This window comes from Pristiophorus japonicus, chromosome 5, assembly GCF_044704955.1.
Source record: "Pristiophorus japonicus isolate sPriJap1 chromosome 5, sPriJap1.hap1, whole genome shotgun sequence".
Classification (NCBI taxonomy): Eukaryota; Metazoa; Chordata; class Chondrichthyes; family Pristiophoridae; genus Pristiophorus; species Pristiophorus japonicus.
In genome coordinates this window covers 31072157-31085442 of record NC_091981.1, presented here as the reverse complement: position 1 = coordinate 31085442, position 13286 = coordinate 31072157, and positions in this window count along the sequence as shown.

The window sequence follows — 13286 nt, the reverse complement described above, 5'->3', positions numbered from 1 at the left end:
GTGATCACACAGTGCACACATCCACTGGTGATCATACAGTGCACTTGTCCACTGGTGGTCATACGGTGCTCTTGTCCACTGTAGATCAGACAGTTTACTTGTCCATTGGTGACCATGCAGTGCTCTAGTCCATTGGTGATCATACAGTGCACTGGTGCACTGGTGATCATACAGAGCACACGTCCACTGATGATCATACAGTGTCCACGTCCACTGGTGATCATACAGTGCACTTGTCCACGGATGATCATACAGTGCACTTGTCCACTGGTGATCATACAGTGCTCATGTCCACTGGTGATCATACAGTGCCCTTGTCCACTGGTGATCATACAGGGCACTTGTCCACTGCTGATCATACAGTGCCCTCGTCCACTGGTGATCATACAGTGCCCACATCCACTGGTGATCATACAGTGCACTTGTCCACTGGTGATCATACAGTCTAATTGTCCATTGGTAATCGTACAGTGCACACGTCCACTGCTGATCATACAGTGCACTTGTCAACTGGTGATCATACAGTGCACGTGTCCACCGGTGATCATACAGTGCACTTGTCCACTGTTGATCATACAGTGTACTTGTCCACTGGTGATCATACAGTACCCATGTCCACTGTTTATCGTACAGTGCACAAATCCACTGGTGATCACACAGTGCACACGTCCACTGGTGATCATACAGTGCACAAGTCCACTGGTGATCACACAGTGCACACGTCCACTGGTGATCATACCGTGCACAAGTCCACTGGTGATCACGCAGTGCCCTTGTCCACTGGTGATCATACAGGGCACGTGTCTACTGCTGATCATACAGTGCCTTCGTCCACTGGTGATCATACATTGCCCACATCCACTGGTGATCATACAGTGCACTTGTCCACTGGTGATCATACAGTGCACTTGTCCACTGGGGATCATACAGTGTACCTGTCCACTGATGATCATACAGTGTAGTTGTCCACTGGTGATCATACAGTACCCACATACACTGGTGATCACACAGTGCACACATCCACTGGTGATCATACAGTGCACTTGTCCACTGGTGGTCATACAGTGCACTTGTCCACTGTAGATCAGACAGTTTACTTGTCCATTGGTGACCATTCAGTGCTCTAGTCCATTGGTGATCATACAGTGCACTGGTGCACTGGTGATCATACAGAGCACACGTCCACTGCTGACCATGCAGTGCCCACGTCCACTGGTGATCATACAGTGCACTTGTCCACTGGCGATCATACAGTGCACTTGTCCAATGGTGATCATACAGTGTACATGTCCACTGGTGATCATACCGTGCCCACTTCCACTGATGATCATACAGTGCACAAGTCCACTGGTAATCATACTGTGCCCACGTCCACTGGTGATCATACAGTGCACAATTCCACTGCTATTCATACTGTGCACATGCCCACTGGTGATCATATAGTGCACCAATCCACTAGTGATCATACAGTGCCCACGTCCACTGGTGATCATACAGTGCACTCGTACACCAGTGATAATGCAGTGCACTTGTCCACTGGTCATCTTACAATGCCCATGTCCACTGGTGATCACACAGTGCCCTTGTCCACTGTTGATCATACAGTGCACACGTCCACTGGTGATCATACAGTGCACGAGTCCACCGGTGATCATACAGTGCCCTTGTCCACTGGTGATCATACAGGGCACTTGTCCACTGGTGATCATACAGTGTACTTGTCCACTGGTGATCATACAGTACCCGCATACACTGGTGATCACACATTGCACAGATCCACTGGTGATCACACAGTGCACACATCCACTGGTGATCATACAGTGCACTTGTCCACTGGTGGTCATACAGTGCACTTGTCCACTGTAGATCAGACAGTTTACTTGTCCATTGGTGACCATGCAGTGCTCTAGTCCATTGGTGATCATACAGTGCACTGGTGCACTGGTGATCATACAGAGCACACGTCCACTGCTGATCATACAGTGCACTTTTCCACTGGTGATCATACAGTGCACTTGTCCACTGGTGATCATACAGTGTACTTGTCCACTGGTGATCATACAGTACCCGCATACACTGGTGATCACACATTGCACAGATCCACTGGTGATCACACAGTGCACACATCCACTGGTGATCATACAGTGCACTTGTCCACTGGTGGTCATACAGTGCACTTGTCCACTGTAGATCAGACAGTTTACTTGTCCATTGGTGACCATGCAGTGCTCTAGTCCATTGGTGATCATACAGTGCACTGGTGCACTGGTGATCATACAGAGCACACGTCCACTGCTGATCATACAGTGCACTTTTCCACTGGTGATCATACAGTGCACTTGTCCACTGGTGATCATACAGTGCACTTGTCCAATGGTGATCATACAGTGTACATGTCCACTGGTGATCATACCGTGCCCACTTCCACTGATGATCATACAGTGCACAAGTCCACTGGTAATCATACTGTGCCCACGTCCACTGGTGATCATACAGTGAACAATTCCACTGCTATTCATACTGTGCACATGCCCACTGGTGATCATACAGTGCGCCAATCCACTAGTGATCATACAGTGCCCACGTCCACTGGTGATCATACAGTGCACTCGCACACCAGTGATAATGCAGTGCACTTGTCCACTGGTCATCTTACAATGCCCATGTCCACTGGTGATCACACAGTGCCCTTGTCCACTGGTGATCATACAGTGCACACGTCCACTGGTGATTATACAGTGCACGAGTCCACTGGTGATCATACAGTGCCCTTTCCACTGGTGATCATACAGGGCACCTGTCCACTGCTGATCATACAGTGCCCTCGTCCACTGGTGATCATACAGTGCCCACATCCACTGGTGATCATACAGTGCACTTGTCCACTGGTGATCATACAGTGTACTTGTCCACTGGTGATCATACAGTGTACTTGTCCACTGGTGATCATACAGTACCCGCATACACTGGTGATCACACATTGCACAAATCCACTGGTGATCACACAGTGCACACATCCACTGGTGATCATACAGTGCACTTGTCCACTGGTGGTCATACAGTGCACTTGTCCACTGTAGATCATACAGTGTACTTGTCCATTGGTGATCATGCAGTGCATTTGTGCACTGGTGATCATACAGAGCACACGTCCACTGCTGATCATACAGTGCCCACGTCCACTGGTGATCATGCACTGCACTTGTCCACTGGTGATCATACAGTGTACTTGTCCACTGGTGATCATACAGTGCCCACGTCCACTGCTGACGATAAAGTGCCCACGTCCACTGGTGAGCATACAGGGCACTTGTACATTGTTGATCATACAGTGCACTTGTCCACTGGTGATCATACAGTGCACTTCTCCACGGTGATCATACAGGGCTCGTGTCCACTGGTGATCATACAGTGCCCATGTCCACTGTTGATCATACAGTGCACTTGTCAACTGGTGATCATACAGTGCACTTGTCCACCAGTGATCATACAGTGCACTTGTCCACTGGTGATCATACAGTCTAATTGTCCATTGGTAATCGTACAGTGCACACGTCCACTGCTGATCATACAGTGCACTTGTCAACTGGTGATCATACAGTGCACGTGTCCACCGGTGATCATACAGTGCACTTGTCCACTGTTGATCACACAGTGTACTTGTCCACTGGTGATCATACAGTGCCCATGTCCACTGTTTATCGTACAGTGCACAAATCCACTGGTGATCACACAGTGCACACGTCCACTGGTGATCATCCAGTGCACACGTCCACTGGTGATCATAGAGTGCACTAGTCAACTGGTGATCATGCAGTGCACTAGTCAACTGGTGATCATGCAGTGCACTTGTCCACTGCTGATCATACAGTGCACTTGTCCATTGTTGATCATACAGTGCACTTGTCCACTGGTGATCATACAGTGCACTTGTCCACTGGCGATCATACAGTTTACTTGTCAACTGTTAATCGTACAGTGCACACGTCCACTGCTGATCATACAGTGCACTTCTCCACTGGTGATCATGCAGGGCTCGTGTCCACTGGTGATCATACAGTGCCCATGTCCACTGTTGATCATACAGTGCACTTGTCAACTGGTGATCATACAGTGCACTTGTCCACCAGTGATCATACAGTGCACTTGTCCACTGTTGATCATACAGTGTACTTGTCCACTGGTGATCACACAGTGTACTTATCCATTGGTGATCATACAGTGCACTTGTCCACTGGTGATCATACAGTGCACTTGTCCACTGGTGATCATACAGTCTAATTGTCTATTGGTAACCGTACAGTGCACACGTCCACTGCTGATCATACAGTGCACTTGTCAACTGGTGATCATACAGTGCACGTGTCCACCGGTGATCATACAGTGCACTTGTCCACTGTTGATCATACAGTGTACTTGTCCACTGGTGATCATACAGTACCCATGTCCACTGTTCATCGTACAGTGCACAAATCCACTGGTGATCACACAGTGCACACGTCCACTGGTGATCATCCAGTGCACACGTCCACTGGTGATCATACAGTGCACTTGTCCATTGTTGATCATACAGTGCACTTGTCCACTGGTGATCATACAGTGCACTTGTCCACTGGTGATCATACAGTTTACTTGTCAACTGTTAATCGTACAGTGCACACGTCCACTGCTGATCATACAGTGCCCACGTCCACTTCTGATCATACAGTGCACTTCTCCACTGGTGATCATACAGGGCTCGTGTCCACTGGTGATCATACAGTGCCCATGTCCACTGTTGATCATACAGTGCACTTGTCAACTGGTGATCATACAGTGCACTTGTCCACTGGTGATCATACAGTGCACTTGTCCACTGTTGATCATACCATGTACTTGTCCACTGGTGATCATACAGTGTACTTGTCCATTGGTGATCATACAGTGCACTTGTCCACTGGTGATCATACAGTGCACTTGTCAACTGGTGATCATCCAGTGCACACGTCCACTGGTGATCATACAGTGCACTAGGCAACTGGTGATCATGCAGTACACTAGTCAACTGGTGATCATGCAGTGCACTTGTCCACTGCTGATCATACAGCGCACTTGTCCATTGTTGATCATACAGTGCACTTGTCCACTGGTGATCATACAGTGCACTTGTCCACTGGCGATCATACAGTTTACTTGTCAACTGTTAATCGTACAGTGCACACGTCCACTGCTGATCATACAGTGCCCACGTCCACTTGTGATCATACAGTGCACTTCTCCACTGGTGATCATACAGGGCTCGTGTCCACTGGTGATCATACAGTGCCCATGTCCACTGTTGATCATACAGTGCACTTGTCAACTGGTGATCATACAGTGCACTTGTCCACCAGTGATCATACAGTGCACTTGTCCACTGTTGATCATACAGTGTACTTGTCCACTGGTGATCACACAGTGTACTTGTCCATTGGTGATCGTACAGTGCACTTGTCCACTGGTGATCATACAGTGCACTTGTCCACTGGTGATCATACAGTCTAATTGTCTATTGGTAATCGTACAGTGCACACGTCCACTGCTGATCATACAGTGCACTTGTCAACTGGTGATCATACAGTGCACGTGCCCACCGGTGATCATACAGTGCACTTGTCCACTGTTGATCATACAGTGTACTTGTCCACTGGTGATCATACAGTGCACAAGTCCACTGGTGATCACACAGAGCACACGTCCACTGGTGATCATACTGTGCACAAGTCCACTGGTGATCACGCAGTGCCCTTGTCCACTGGTGATCATACAGGGCACGTGTCTACTGCTGATCATACAGTGCCTTTGTCCACTGGTGATCATACATTGCCCACATCCACTGGTGATCATACAGTGCACTTGTCCACTGGTGATCATACAGTGCACTTGTCCACTGGGGATCATACAGTGTACCTGTCCACTGATGATCATACAGTGTACTTGTCCACTGGTGATCATACAGTACCCACGTACACTGGTGATCATACAGTGCACAAATCCACTGGTGATCACACAGTGCACACATCCACTGGTGATCATACAGTGTACTTGTCCACTGGTGGTCATACGGTGCACTTGTCCACTGTAGATCAGACAGTTTACTTGTCCATTGGTGACCATGCAGTGCTCTAGTCCATTGGTGATCATACAGTGCACTGGTGCACTGGTGATCATACAGAGCACACGTCCACTGCTGATCATACAGTGTCCACGTCCACTGGTGATCATACAGTGCACTTGTCCACGGATGATCATACAGTGCACTTGTCCACTGGTGATCATACAGTGCCCATGTCCACTGGTGATCATACAGTGCCCTTGTCCACTGGTGATCATACAGGGCACTTGTCCACTGCTGATCATACAGTGCCCTCGTCCACTGGTGATCATACAGTACCCACATCCACTGGTGATCATACAGTGCACTTGTCCACTGGTGATCATACAGTCTAATTGTCCATTGGTAATCGTACAGTGCACACGTCCACTGCTGATCATACAGTGCACTTGTCAACTGGTGATCATACAGTGCACGTGTCCACCGGTGATCATACAGTGCACTTGTCCACTGTTGATCATACAGTGTACTTGTCCACTGGTGATCATACAGTACCCATGTCCACTGTTTATTGTACAGTGCACAAATCCACTGGTGATCACACAGTGCACACGTCCACTGGTGATCATACAGTGCACAAGTCCACTGGTGATCACACAGTGCACACGTCCACTGGTGATCATACCGTGCACAAGTCCACTGGTGATCACGCAGTGCCCTTGTCCACTGGTGATCATACAGGGCACGTGTCTACTGCTGATCATACAGTGCCTTCGTCCACTGGTGATCATACATTGCCCACATCCACTGGTGATCATACAGTGCACTTGTCGACTGGTGATCATACAGTGCACTTGTCCACTGGGGATCATACAGTGTACCTGTCCACTGATGATCATACAGTGTAGTTGTCCACTGGTGATCATACAGTACCCACATACACTGGTGATCACACATTGCACAAATCCACTGGTGATCACACAGTGCACACATCCACTGGTGATCATACAGTGCACTTGTCGACTGGTGATCATACAGTGCACTTGTCCACTGGTGATCATACAGTGTACCTGTCCACTGATGATCATACAGTGTAGTTGTCCACTGGTGATCATACAGTACCCACATACACTGGTGATCACACATTGCACAAATCCACTGGTGATCACACAGTGCACACATCCACTGGTGATCATACAGTGCACTTGTCCACTGGTGGTCATACAGTGCACTTGTCCACTGTAGATCAGACAGTTTACTTGTCCATTGGTGACCATGCAGTGCTCTAGTCCATTGGTGATCATACAGTGCACTGGTGCACTGGTGATCATACAGAGCACACGTCCACTGCTGACCATGCAGTGCCCACGTCCACTGGTGATCATACAGTGCACTTGTCCACTGGTGATCATACAGTGCACTTGTCCAATGGTGATCATACAGTGTACATGTCCACTGGTGATCATACCGTGCCCACTTCCACTGATGATCATACAGTGCACAAGTCCACTGGTAATCATACTGTGCCCACGTCCACTGGTGATCATACAGTGCACAATTCCACTGCTATTCATACTGTGCACATGCCCACTGGTGATCATATAGTGCACCAATCCACTAGTGATCATACAGTGCCCACGTCCACTGGTGATCATACAGTGCACTCGTACACCAGTGATAATGCAGTGCACTTGTCCACTGGTCATCTTACAATGCCCATGTCCACCGGTGATCACACAGTGCCCGTGTCCACTGGTGATCATACAGTGCACACGTCCACTGGTGATCATGCAGTGCACGAGTCCACTGGTGATCATACAGTGCCCCTGTCCACTGGTGATCATACAGGGCACTTGTCCACTGCTGATCATACAGTGCCCTCGTCCAATGGTGATCATACAGTGCCCACATCCACTGGTGATCATACAGTGTACTTGTCCACTGGTGATCATACAATGTACTTGTCCACTGGTGATCATACAGTACCCGCATACACTGGTGATCACACATTGCACAGATCCACTGGTGATCACACAGTGCACACATCCACTGGTGATCATACAGTGCACTTGTCCACTGGTGGTCATACAGTGCACTTGTCCACTGTAGATCAGACAGTTTACTTGTCCATTGGTGACCATGCAGTGCTCTAGTCCATTGGTGATCATACAGTGCACTGGTGGACTGGTGATCATACAGAGCACACGTCCACTGCTGATCATACAGTGCACTTGTCCACTGGTGATCATGCAGTGCACTTGTCCACTGGTGATCATACAGTGCACTTGTCCAATGGTGATCATACAGTGTACATGTCCACTGGTGATCATACCGTGCCCACTTCCACTGATGATCATACAGTGCACAAGTCCACTGGTAATCATACTGTGCCCACGTCCACTGGTGATCATACAGTGCACAATTCCACTGCTATTCATACTGTGCACATGCCCACTGGTGATCATACAGTGCACCAATCCACTGGTGATCATACAGTGCCCTTTCCACTGGTGATCATACAGGGCACTTGTCCACTGCTGATCATACAGTGCCCTCGTCCACTGGTGATCATACAGTGCCCACATCCACTTGTGATCATACAGTGCACTTGTCCACTGGTGATCGTACAGTGTACTTGTCCACTGGTGATCATACAGTGTACTTGTCCACTGGTGATCATACAGTACCCGCATACACTGGTGATCACACATTGCACAAATCCACTGGTGATCACACAGTGCACACATCCACTGGTGATCATACAGTGCACTTGTCCACTGGTGGTCATACAGTGCACTTGTCCACTGTAGATCATACAGTGTACTTGTCCATTGGTGATCATGCAGTGCATTTGTGCACTGGTGATCATACAGAGCACACATCCACTGCTGATCATACAGTGCCCACGTCCACTGGTGATCATGCACTGCACTTGTCCACTGGTGATCATACAGTGTACTTGTCCACTGGTGATCATACAGTGCCCACGTCCACTGCTGACGATATAGTGCCCATGTCCACTGGTGAGCATACAGGGCACTTGTCCACTGATGATTATACAGTGCCCACATCCACTGGTGATCATACAGTGCACTTGTCCACTGGTGAGCACACAGTGCTCACGTCCACTGGTGATCATACAGGGCACTAGTCCGCTGGTGATCATACAGTGCACTAGTCCACTGGTGATCATACAGTGCACTTGTCCACTGCTTATCATACAGTGCCCATGTCCACTGTTGATCATACAGTGCACACGTCCACTGGTGATCATACAGTGCACACGTACGCTGCTGATCATACAATGCCGAAGTCCACTGGTGATCATACAGTGCACTTGTCCACTGGTGATCATACAGTGCCCACGTCCACTGGTGATCATACAGTGCACAATTCCACTGGTAATCATACAGGGCAATTGTCCACTGATGAACATACAGTGGCCATGTCCACTGGTGACCATACAGTGCCCACGTCCACTGGTGATCATACAGTGCACTTGTACACTGGTGATCATACAGTGTACGTGTCCATTGGTGATCATATAGTGCCCATGTCCACTGGTGATCATACAGTGCACAATTCCACTGGTAATCATACAGTGCACACGTCCATTTATGATCATACAGGGCACAAGTCCACTGGTGATCATACAGGAGACTTGTCCACTGGTGATCATACAGTGCACTTGTCTTCTGGTGATCACACAGTGCACAATCAACTGGTGATCATACAGTGCACAAGTCAACTGGTGATCATACCGTGCTCACGTCCACTGGTGATTATACAGTGCACTAGTCCACTGGTGATCATACAGGGCACTTGTCCACTGCTGATCATACAGTGCCCACGTCTACTGGTGATCATACAGTGCACTTGTCCACTGGTGACCATACAGTGCACTTGTCTACCGCTGATCATACAGTGCCGACGTGCACTTGTGATCATACAGTGCCCACGTCCACTGGTGATCATACAGTGCACTAGTCCACTGGTGATCATACAGTGCTCCTGTCCACTGATGATTATATAGTAGACACGTGATCAGTCCAGCATGCATCCTGAACCTCAACCTATAAACACTCCATGAATTCTGCATTAATCTTCCATGCTGTACTCCAACCATATTTGCCTGTTGCAATTTTAGTTTAAGGATTCCATTCAAATTCTCCAAACCCTCCCTTTCCTCCGGTATTAGTTTGGAATAGGAAATTTGTTATCAAAATATTAATTTTGCCCCTTAATTTTTCCAAAAATGTACAAGCTTTCATTGAAATTCCCACTTGAAAAATTGTTGTAGTGACAGAGGGTTAAATGAAAACAGAGGGTTAAAGTGAAAGTAGAGAGTTAAGTGAAAATAGAGGGTTTAGTGGAAACAGAGGGTTAAGTGAAAGTAGACTTATGACACAAATTTCCCTAATCAGGACAGCGAGAAATTAAAGGAACACATTTCAAAAATCAGGAGATATCTGATGAAATTGAAGATTTTGAAGACTATGCTTTGTTCCTGCTGTTCTTTCTAAAAGATCTGTTGACGCTCTAAAATAATTCACCCTTCTCTTATTGCTTCACTGTAATTACTGCACAACAGGCAATCATAACCCTGACCTTATTATCATTTTAGCTGATCTGTTCTAACAAATGCTGTTCGTGTGGCGGTGCCAGGTTATAATTTGAAAAATTAATGTTCGACTTAAAAAAAAACTGACAAGTTTTCCTTGATTTATATTCTTCCCGCAGCGTTGCTGTATCCCTCTGTTTGTGATTAATTTTCTGACAACCACTCCTATTCAGATTTTCTTCGATTCATTGTTGAACTGTACCTTGTTCACACCTGCTGGCTGTCCCCTTGCAGTTTGCTAATTTTCTTTTTCTGGCATCCTTTGAAATCTTCAACTTCTGATTTATTTTCAGAATGATGCAGTTACAAGAAGGTGCACAAGGAGGTTATTAGCTAGGGCTCCAGAGGTGGCTGTTAGGGAGAAGGTCTGAGTCAAGTTCAGTGGTACTGATTAAGACTTAGATCTCCCAGCATTTACAAATGGCACTGGTGTCAATTCTCTGACAGTGGCTCTTAACAGTAATGAGCCTGAGATGGTACGTCAGTCATACGTCCCTCTGTTGTTTCTAACTAGATGCTCTCTCTCTATCTAAAGCACTTCTTTAAAAAAAAACCTTCACGTGTTCATTAATTAAATCCAGACATGTGGAAAATGCTGGATTTTGGTATTCTCAAGACTAGAAAATCAGATGTAAGATAAGGAAGGGCTCTTGGCTCTCATCAATATATCTGTTTAGAAAGACCATCTGTCCATCATCAGGAGATCCAACTAGTGCTAAAATGATTCCAAGGTTTTTATCTCCACTATTCTACTTAATATGCTTTCCATATGTTGATCACTCTGTGTAAAGATCTTCCTGATTTCAGGCCTGAATTTGCCCCTTTTTTAATCAGTTTAAAATTGTGCCCCCTTACCTACTGTCACCGTTTAGCTTGAAGCAAAATTCGAATTTACCTTCTCTCTCCAATTTATTATCTTATTCTTGAAGATGCAGATTTCCACTATATAAGTAGGAAGCTAAAAATAGCTGCCAATAATTAATTAATAATTAACCAAAAATGTAAAACAGGTTAATTTTACAAAATGAGGACGACCTTTGATTTGTGTATTCACATATCATGGTCTGTTTCTGTGTCACTGGTGCTTAGGATTCCGAGCAGATGATACAGGAGAGTTATAGAAAATATCGCAGGATATTATGCAGGAGATTGTGTTTCAAGCTTTTCAAAATGACAATGGATAGATGGATAGAGAACACTCCCCTCACCCCATGTGAAACCATAATCATTTCCAAAACACAAAATCCCTGCAGTTTATTTGAAAGAATTTCTGACATTTTTCACAGTACATAAATATTTGTGTTTAAAATGTTCAAAGCTGATTGGCTTACAACAAATGTCTATTGATCGCACACCAGTAGACCAACAGGTTCAAGTTCTAACATAAAAATGTAATGTTGAATGTTCTTGTGCCTCTCTTCCCTGCTGCCTTTTCCCAAACAGCAGTGCCATGCATGACAGCTCAAAGCAGTTTGCTTAACGTTGCTTGTGTGAAAGATCTGCAGAATTATAACTTACAAAGTGTCACACAGCTTGGTCTTATTTAGAGATATACAGATTCCCCCTCTTCCCAGTGATATGAACAGCTGTTTTGCCATATAGGATCAAAGAGGCAGATGTCATGCACATGGTTCCCTGCCGGATTGACACATAAGCAACCAGGTCCTGTGTGTGTAATGCTATGTCAAGGATTAATATGAAAAGAAAAATAACTTGCATTTATGTCATCATCATAGGCGGTCCCTCGGAGTTGAGGGTGACTTGCTTCCACTCTAAAAGTGAGTTCTCAGGTGGCTGTATAGTCCAATACGGGACCTACAGTCTCTGTCACAGGTGGGGCAGACAGTAGTTAAAGGAAAGGGTGGGCAGGGAACCTGGTTAACGCACGTTTCTTCCGCTGTCTACGCTTGGTTTCTGCTTGTTCTCGGCAATGGGACTCGAGGTGCTCAGTACCCTCCCGGATGCTCTTCCTCCTCTTTTGGGCGGATGTACCACCAGCGCTGCATTTATACCTGAGAGGCCAGAGTGGCATTGGTTTAACATCTCACCCAAAAGACAGCACCTCCAACACTGCAGCACTCCCTCAGCCCGCATTATGTGCTCAAGTCTTTGGATTGGGACTTAAACCCACAACCTTCTGACTCAAAGGCTGACAATATCTGATCCAATAAATCCACAGTATGTTTTCGTATTGTACATAAATTAAAACAATAGATTTTTAAAATGATTATATGCAAATAAAGGTATTATTTAGATCAATGGCCATGTTTGGCTTCTTAAAGCAGCAGAAGAAATTGTGACTGAGGCAAAGCCAGGGGGAGGTTTTAAATAACATTCAATACAGTGGTCAGTACGTATCAAGCACTTATACTATCTGAGCTACAGAGAAAACCAATATTGCAATAATCCTAATTTACAAAAATGAGTATTCCCCGAAAGTTACAGAAATGTAATTTGAATAAATCAGACAAAAGGTTGTTTTTGTATCCACTTAATTTACATTTGCAAATTAATTTTTTTTTATTAGTTCCTGGGATGTGTGCATTGCTGGCAAGGTCTGGATTTATTGTCCATCCCTAATTGTCCTTGAGA